The following is an 8,666-nucleotide window of genomic DNA, read 5'->3' on the forward strand; positions in this document are numbered from 1 at the left end:
GAAAGCAGGGAAAGGGGCCTAGGAGGGCGAGGACAAGAGGACAAAGGGAAGCCTTTTCTGGCTGAAGAGGTGAGAGCTGGAAGGGATTGTCTCCCAAGTGAAGGGAAGGCGCAGAGCAGATGAATCTGGGCTTGCCAATGGTTAGTGAGTGCCAAGCATCTCCCAAGTGATATATATGAATTATCTAATCTTTAGGTGGGTACTATTAATACATCCATTTTGCAGATGGAAACCCCAGGATGTACACAGGGATAGTGAATCATAGTAGGGTTGGGATTTGGACTTGGTCCATCTTATACCGACACTGCTCTTAATCTCTAAACCATATGAAGAATATAAATCCCATAAACAGGTGCTTTTAACCATGCTCTGTGTACCCTTCTAGGGATAGTGTCTGTTGGGTTTATCTGACTTTCAAAGAAGTCTATGATCCAGGAAATATTGAGAATCCCCGATTCCCATGTTGGGCTACTTTCCAGAATTTGAAAGGAGGAACTCTGAGAGCCTGGCAGGGGGAGGGTGTTGGCCTCACAGCCCTTGGGGCCACTATAAGCCTGGGCAAGAGGTCCTGGGATAGACTGTGCTGCCTGTTCTCATGCTCTCATGGGTCAGGACAGAACATATGGTTCCATTTAAGCTCTCAGAGAAAGGAGAGACAGACTCTCTGACAGTCTCTTTCTAGTCCAACCCTGCCATCACAGGTAAGGCCTCTGAAGCTCAGAGAAGGTGCCCCAGTCACCAGTTGTCCTATAGCTGGTTAGTGGCTGATGGTCACAGCAGCTGAGTAGTCAACACCCTTCCATCTCACTGCCATGATCTCAATGGCCCAGCCTCTCCTCCGATGATGTGATATCCAGGGCTGAAGGAAGAATCCAGTTCTACAGGGAACCTGTGAGGCAGCAAAGGGACCAGAAGAATAGGTCATCCTGCTGCCAAATGGGTTGGTTTTTTAAAATTGTGGTAAAATACATATAACATAAAATTTACCATTTTAACCATTAAAAAATGCACAATTCTGTAGCATTAAGTACATTTGCCATGCTGTGCAGCCAGCACCACCATCTAGTTCCAGAACTTTCTCATCACTCCAAACCCATTTGCTGTCACTGTTCATGCTTCCCTCCCTCAGCCCCTGGACCACCAACCTATTTTCTGTATGCTCATTTGCCTATTCTGGAGATTTCATGTGAATAGAATCCGACAACGGCCTTCCATGTCTGTCTTCTTTCACTTAGCATATTTCCAAGGTTCATCCGTGCTATGCCACGCACCGGGACTTCATTCCGTTTTATGACCTAATAATATTCCATTGTGTGGATAGATTACATTTTAATGTTTACCATTCTTCTCTTGAAGGACACCTGGGTTGTTTCCATCTTCTGGTGATGGTGACTAGTGCTGTTATGAACACTGATGTACAAGTTTTTGTTTGAACACCTGTTCTTTTGGGCGTATACCTGGGAGCAAAATTCCTGAGTCATAAGGTAACTCTATGCTTAACTTGTTGAGGAACCACCAAACTGAAGTCCACAACAGACCAGATTTTTCCTGGCCCTTCCTCTCTGCGTTCAGCACCCTCTTCCTGGACAGTACCCCCCCTCCCCGCCCCCCGCCTCCAGCAGCCCCACCTGCTCTCCTGGGCTCCAGACCCACCTCTGGGGCCTGCATGACCCCTCGGACCTCCCAAATGCATTGTCTTTCTCAAATCTGCTCCAACTGTGCTTGCCTCTTTTCTCCGACATTCAGTGTTGCTACAGCATGGGTCCCAGCAGGTGACAAGCCCCCGCCTCAGGCTGGCACCTGGGCCACAGGTCATGAGGGTAAGGATGGTAACCTACTGTGTGCTGCTGGTCTAACTATGCATATTGTCCCACTTATCGTCACAGCAAGGCTTGATGCAGGTACTAGTATTGTCTCCATTTGTGAATGTGGAAACCAAGGCTCAAAGAGGTTCGGCCACTTGCCCAAGACCACACAGCTAGTAAGGGGTGGAGTGTGGGCTTGAAACAAGCAGTCTGTCTCCTCAGGAGTTAAGACAGATCACTGAGCTCCTGGGAACAACAGAAAATCCCTCTTTCAGAAAAAAAGGTCAGAGATTAGGACCTGGGCAGATATTGGAGAGATGAGGGCTTTTGAGAGAAGTGTCTCTCTCTGGGTGGGTGGGAGTAGTGAGGTCAGAGTGAGGGTCCTCTCAGGCCAGCTGTCATCAGATCCCATATTTCCTGGCTACTATGGCCCTCAAGGGTCTGCTGAGCCTGGGGGGAATTGAGAGATAGCTGAGATTATGATTTTTCTCCAGTGTGACTGGGACACAACATGTGACTTCTTGGTGAGATGGTTTGTATCCCTACTGGCAGGCTGTGAGTGAAAGGATACACCCCAACAGCCCCATCAAGGACCCAGGTAGTGCATGGAGGTGGGAGAGGGTGCCTACGTGCCTACATGTCCATGTGCCCGGGCCTGAACACAACACGAACACCCAGCTGGTGGCCGTTCCACAAGCCCTTCCTCCAGATGAAGAACCAGCCTCCAGGGGCAGTGACTGGCCTCTTGGTGGGCCTCCTCCTCTTCCTTGGTAGGAAGGCTTGGCGTTCGTCTGTGGCTGCATTAGACTTGAGCCAGGACTCATGCTCTCTTCTCAGCCTGGGCTCTGGTTCAGGTTCCAGCTGATCCCTGTAGGCGGAAGGCAAAAAAGAGGTCTTCAGTATGCTGAGCCCTGTCCTAGGTGCAGGATCATGTAGGAAGACAGACCCCAACCCTGCCTTCCTGAGCATAGGCCACACAAGCAAAGGAGAAGGTGGTGGTTGGCCATGAGGAGCCCCACTCTCTCCCCTGTATGGATTCCGAGTAGGGGTGGACATCAAGGATGCTCAAGAGGCCCCAGAGCCCCAGGGCAAATATGCCAGCACTGAGTGGACATCAGGACCTTGAACCTGAGCCATCCAGTTGGCTGGGGGACCTCGGCTCTCCTGTGGTTATAGTGGTCTCCCAGGTTCCAGGCCCCGGAAACTCCTCCCCACTGGAGCCTCTGGAAAATGGTTTCTGGATCCGAGAACCTGAAGATCAAGTTCCTGATGGTGGAGAGATTGATGGGCACCCACTGTTTGGTGGGTTCCGTGAGAGGGAACGAGGGCCAACGGGAGGGAGGGACAGACATATGAACTGGGACAAGAAGGAGGAGAAGGAGTTATCTCGGCAGAGGAGGTGGTCATGGGGATGGGAAAGGGATGATGTGTGAAGACGCCGGGGCAGGAGGGACATGACCTTGGTGGGTGGGGCCCTGAAACAAGGCCCGTATAGCGACTAGTGTAGACAGGGACAGGAAACAGGTGGGGGAAGAGGCAGGGGTAGGCAGAGCCTCCGCTGTGTCCCTACTTGGTCCCTAGCTTGTTATGGCACCTTTAGCTATCAGCCAGCTTATTACAGTGACCCGCCCACACCCTATCCCCCTGGGTGACTGTAAGTGTCTTCCAGGTCAGCCTGCCCTTCTTAGCCTCATCTGTACCCGACACGGGGACTGGTTGGCGCCTGGTGATTTCTACAGGACCCATAAATAAATAGATGTTCGAAGGAACCATCCAATCTCACAGAGAGATAAAAACCAGGATTAGGTGAGGTTGAGGGAACCGTGTCCCTGCTATAACCCTGAATTCCTGGAATGGATAGGGCAGCCCCCTGGTTGGAGCTTCCAGACGCCAAAGAGAGTGTTTAAAGGAGTCAGACGGGGGTGCCTGGGTGCCTCCATTGGTTAAGCAACTGCCTTCGGCTCAGGTCATTATCCCAGAGTCCTGGGATCAAGTCCCGCATCGAGCTCCCAGCTGCATGGGGAGTCTGCTTCTCCCTCTGACCTCCCCTCTCTTGCTCTCTCACTCTGTCTGTCTGTCTGTCTCTCTCTTTCCCAAATAAATAAATAAAATCTTTAAAAATGAATGAATGAAGGAAGGAAGGAAGGAAGGAGCCAGATAGGGAGAAAGAGAAATCAGGTTTCATAAGAAACACCTTGAAAACTTGGAGGGTCCCTGGAGGAGACGATCCCAATGTAGCTGGCTCCTCTTGCCCCACTGGGCTTCTGACCCACTCTCCCTTGAACCCAGAGACCCAGCCCATTCGCTTTCTGGCAGGGACTCCTCTCCTCTGGTCTGTGGCCTGGGAGGGAGCAACAGGAAGTGGGAACAAGGCAGTCGCCTTGCTCAGGGACACTGGTTAATTCATCAGGCTTTGCCGCTTTCTGAAGCTCTGCACCCCTTAGTTGAATATTCAGGCTGGCTCCTGGCTCAGCCCTGCCTGCGTCTGTGCAGCTCTATTTTTACAGTCCTGGGGATGGCTGACGAAAACATTTAAAGAGACACAAAAATTAAAAAATTTAGAAATCAGGTTGCCAGCTGTTCTATTTGGAAAGCAGGATGACATCTGTGTTCTGTCTCACGGGAGGGGACACTATCCCTGCCCCCAACCCCCACCCTAAGAGCCCAGGGGCTTCAGAAACCTGGTTCAAACACCTACTTTGCCATGCACCCTCTGTGTGACCTTAGCCAAGCCCCTTCCTGTCCTGTACCTCAGTTTCCATTATGTAATAAAAAGAAGTTTGGACAAGTTGATTCTTGTTTAAATTTGGGTGATTCAAGAAGTTTTTCCCTGCGGGAGACAGATGTGATGGGGAGGCAGCTTCCTTTCTCTGTTTCAACATCCCCTCCTTCTCCATCCCGTTGACTAATTCCCCTAAAAAAACTTCACTTTTTACCCTGGAAGCGAGGTCCTGCCAAGACCCTTGTGGTGGGTTGGGAGGCTGGGGGACAGAGATCGGCACTCCCAAGTCCTAATACTGACCTTGCAAACTTTTGGGTCTGTTTCCATATCTGTCCTAAGGGGGGGGGGAATAACAGTGCCTACTCTGCTTACCTTACATAGTAGTGGTGGGACTCCAGTGTCACAAAAAATGTATGTAGTTGATGAGACTGAGGGTCCCTTCAATGCCACCAAATTTCATGTACTCTAGTTCAGATACCAACGGAGCACTTCAGGTACCGAAAAATTCGTGAGAGTTGACACTCGGGGTGGGGGCAGCTACCTGGGCAAGGTGATTTCTGAGGTCATCCTGGTGAGGAGGAGTGGTTCCTCTCAGTTCCCCTTGTGGGGGTGGAGTCGCCAGGATGGGGTAAGGGCTCACCCCGATGACCTCTTCCTTTGCAGGATGTGGTGGCCACAGCAATATCTCTCTCCTACATCTTCTCTGCAAAGTGACCTCAACTTTCCCCTTGAATCTGGGTGAACGTGAACTCGCTTAGGGGCAATAGAATGTGCAAAGCAATCTGAAGCTTAGGACAAAAAAGGCAATGAGTTTTCTAATTCCTTGGTGGCTTTGACATTGGGTAGCTGTGGACCCCTTGCTGAACTGGCTTCTCTGGGGCTCCGGGAGCCTCTTCGATCAAGGGAGTGATGGCAAGATGGTGGTTGTGATCAGCTTTACTGGTGCTCACCCGAACTTTCCTCCCTCCCCCCTACCTCGCTCCCTGGAGGAGGGATGGCCACGTGACTTGACCAGGGAAACCAAAGCAAAAGTGACAGCTGACACATCCTTGAGGAAACGCCCACGTGTGGTCCTCCATGGCCTCCGACTTGGACTCATGTCACGAAGATGGTGTCACAAGACACCAAACACCTCTTACTCTGTGAAGTTCTGTAAGGAGAGAGACCCTTCCCACTAAGCCCAGCCTCTGTGGTATGAAGCCATTGAGATGTGGGGGTGGTTTGTTACTGAATCATGAAGTAACTATCTTGACTGATGCACTGATAAAAACCAACAGTAATAAAGGTTTCTCACGGTATTGTTGAGAGTCTGAGTCATTGTGGGCATTCAATTAAATGCTAGTTCTTACTAAAATACCAGTTGCCTATCTTGGGACATGCTGGGACAAAGATCTGAATGCAAGAAGTGTATCTGGAAAGTGATTCCAAGGAGCATGGATATGGGAGTGGAAATGAGATGGGAAAGAAAGGGGGGTTCAGTTATAGTGTGTAGGCACTAGCCAGTTACTGCTGTGTGCAGTTGGGGTTCAGTTCTCCCCGGACCTCTGGGAGACCGCTCAGCGTGCATCAAGTTGTCCCAACCCCGAAGGGAGGGAGCTGGGGATTTGCCCCTCAGCACTCATTGTTCTTTAGCTGAGGGCTGCTGGGTGGTGGGGGGCCTAGGGCCCAGGGGCTAGAGTGGAGAAGCAGAATGCGGGTGCAGGGGAAGCATCTTCTTTCACAGCCAGGAGGTGGGGCTCCAGAGGTGGGTGCTGCAGACCGGAGCTCAACCCCAACCCCCTAAGTTCTGGACTGGCCTGGATCGTCTGCCCTCCAGGTGGGAGAAGTGCACACCAGGACAGGCCTCGGGGGCCAGCACGGAAAGCTGGGCGGGAAGGGACTGTCTGGCATGCACCTGCCAGAGTGACTGTGACCGTGTGCCATGTGAGTGAGCCCCTTGCACATCGGCTGGGCCCCAGTCACCGAGCCTCACTCCTGCCCGGTGCCAGCATCCATGACACCTTTCATCTTTCTGCCTCTCTGCTGCCCGTCGCCCACGGGCACCTGACTAAACCAGACTGGGCCATTGGGCACTTGGAGACTGGGAGAACTGGAGGCCACCAGGCATTCAGTGCGGCCTTAGCATGGGGTGATGGAGAAACCTTCACCTGAGAGTCAGGACCTGCCCATGGTCCTGGAGCACCAAGTTCTTGTTTGTTCTGCACGTCTGGGAGTGAAGAGATCCCAACATTAATTGGTTCTGACTTCCTCTTATCTATGGGCAACTCACAGCTGAAATAGGATTTAAAATGACTTTGAAGAGGTATGGATGTAAACGAAAGCACAACGGACCAAAACTTGTGGGATGCAGCAAAAGCAAGACTAATTGGGAAGTTTATAGTGGTAAATGACTACCTTAAAAAACAAGGAAGAGCTCAAATCATCAACAGAACTTCACAACTTAAGGAACTAGAAAAAGAATAAACTAAGCCCAAAGCTAGCAGAAAGAAGGAAACATGATTAGATATAAATAAATAAAACAGATAGATGAATAAAGTAGAAAATAAAATAGAAATAGATAAATAAAATAGAAATAAGAAATAAGAAAAAAGGGAGAAAATAAGTAAAACCAAACTGGGTTCTTTAAAACATAAGAAATTTTTAAAAATTGACAAGACTTTAGCTAAGTGGACTGAGAGAGACCAAGTGGGGGGGACTCAAGTTATTAAAATCAGAAACGAAAGTGAGGACATTAGTATGATTCTAGGGAAATAAAACTGATCATAAGAGAGTACTGTGAACCATGAAAAACTTTACAATAATGAATTGGATAACCCCGATGAAATGGATAAATTTCTAGAAACATGCAACCTATTAGTACTGAATCACAAAGAGATAGAAAATCTGAATAGGTGATTGAATCAGTAATCAAAAACCTCCTGTCAGAGGCTCCTGGGTGGCTGAGTCATTAAGTGTCTGCCTTTGGCTCAGGTCATGTTCACAGGGTCCTGGGTTCGAGCCCTGCCTCGGGCTCCCTGCTTGTGTTCCCTCTTGCTGTGTCTCTCTCTGTCAAATAAATAAATAAAATCTTTAAAAAACCCCCAAACCCTCCCGTCAAAGAGAAGCCCTGAACCTGATGGCCTCACTGGTGAATACTACCAAACATTTAAAGAACCAGCACCAACCTTCCTTGAATATTTCCAAAAAATTGGAGAGAAGGGAACTCATTCTATGAGGCCAGCATTACCCTGAAACCAAAGCCAGGCAAAGAAACTATAAGGAAAGAAAAGAAAAGCTACAAGAAAAGAAAGCTACAGACCAATATCCTTGATGAATATTGATGCAAGAATCCTTAGAAAAATACTAACAAACTGTATTCAGCAGCATATTGAAAGGATTATATACCATGACCAAATGGGATCTATCCCAGGAATACAAGGATGGTTTAATATACAAACATCTGTCAAAATAATATAACACATTCACAGAACAAAGGGAAAAAAAACCCACAAGAATTACATGCAGGCACGCAGACAGGTTTTTGTACACAGAGGCATTATTCACAATAGCCAAAATGTGGGAATGATGCAAGTGTCCATTGATAGAGAAATGAATAAACAAAATAGGACCTACAATCCAATGGTATATTATTCAGCCTTAAAAAAAGGAAGAAATTCTGACACCTGCTACAGCATGACTGAACCTTGAAGACATTATACTGAGTAAAAAAAAAAAAAAAAAAGAAAGAAAGAAAGAAACAAATACTGTGTGATTCCACTTACCTGAGACACCTGAAACAAAAAGTAAAATAGTGGGGGCTGCCTGGGTGGCTCAGTGGGTTAAGCTTCTGCCTTCAGCTCAGGTCATGATCTCAGGGTCCTGGGATCGAGTTCCACATCGGGCTCTTGGCTAGGCGGGGAGCCTGCTTCCTCCTCCCTCTTTCCCTCTCTCTCTCTGCTTGCCTCTCTGCCTACTTGTGATCTCTCTCTGTCAAATAAATAAAATCTTTAAAAAAAAAAAAAGTTAAATAGTGGTTGCCAGGGGCTAGAGAAAATGGGAGGAAGAGTTAGTTTTTAATGGAGACAGAGTTTCAGTTTGGGAAGGTACAAAAACTTCTGGTGATGGGTGATAAAGATGGTTGCACAAAAATGTGAATGTGC

The sequence above is a fragment of the Mustela erminea genome, chromosome 18, assembly GCF_009829155.1.
Source record: "Mustela erminea isolate mMusErm1 chromosome 18, mMusErm1.Pri, whole genome shotgun sequence".
NCBI lineage: Eukaryota > Metazoa > Chordata > Mammalia > Carnivora > Mustelidae > Mustela > Mustela erminea.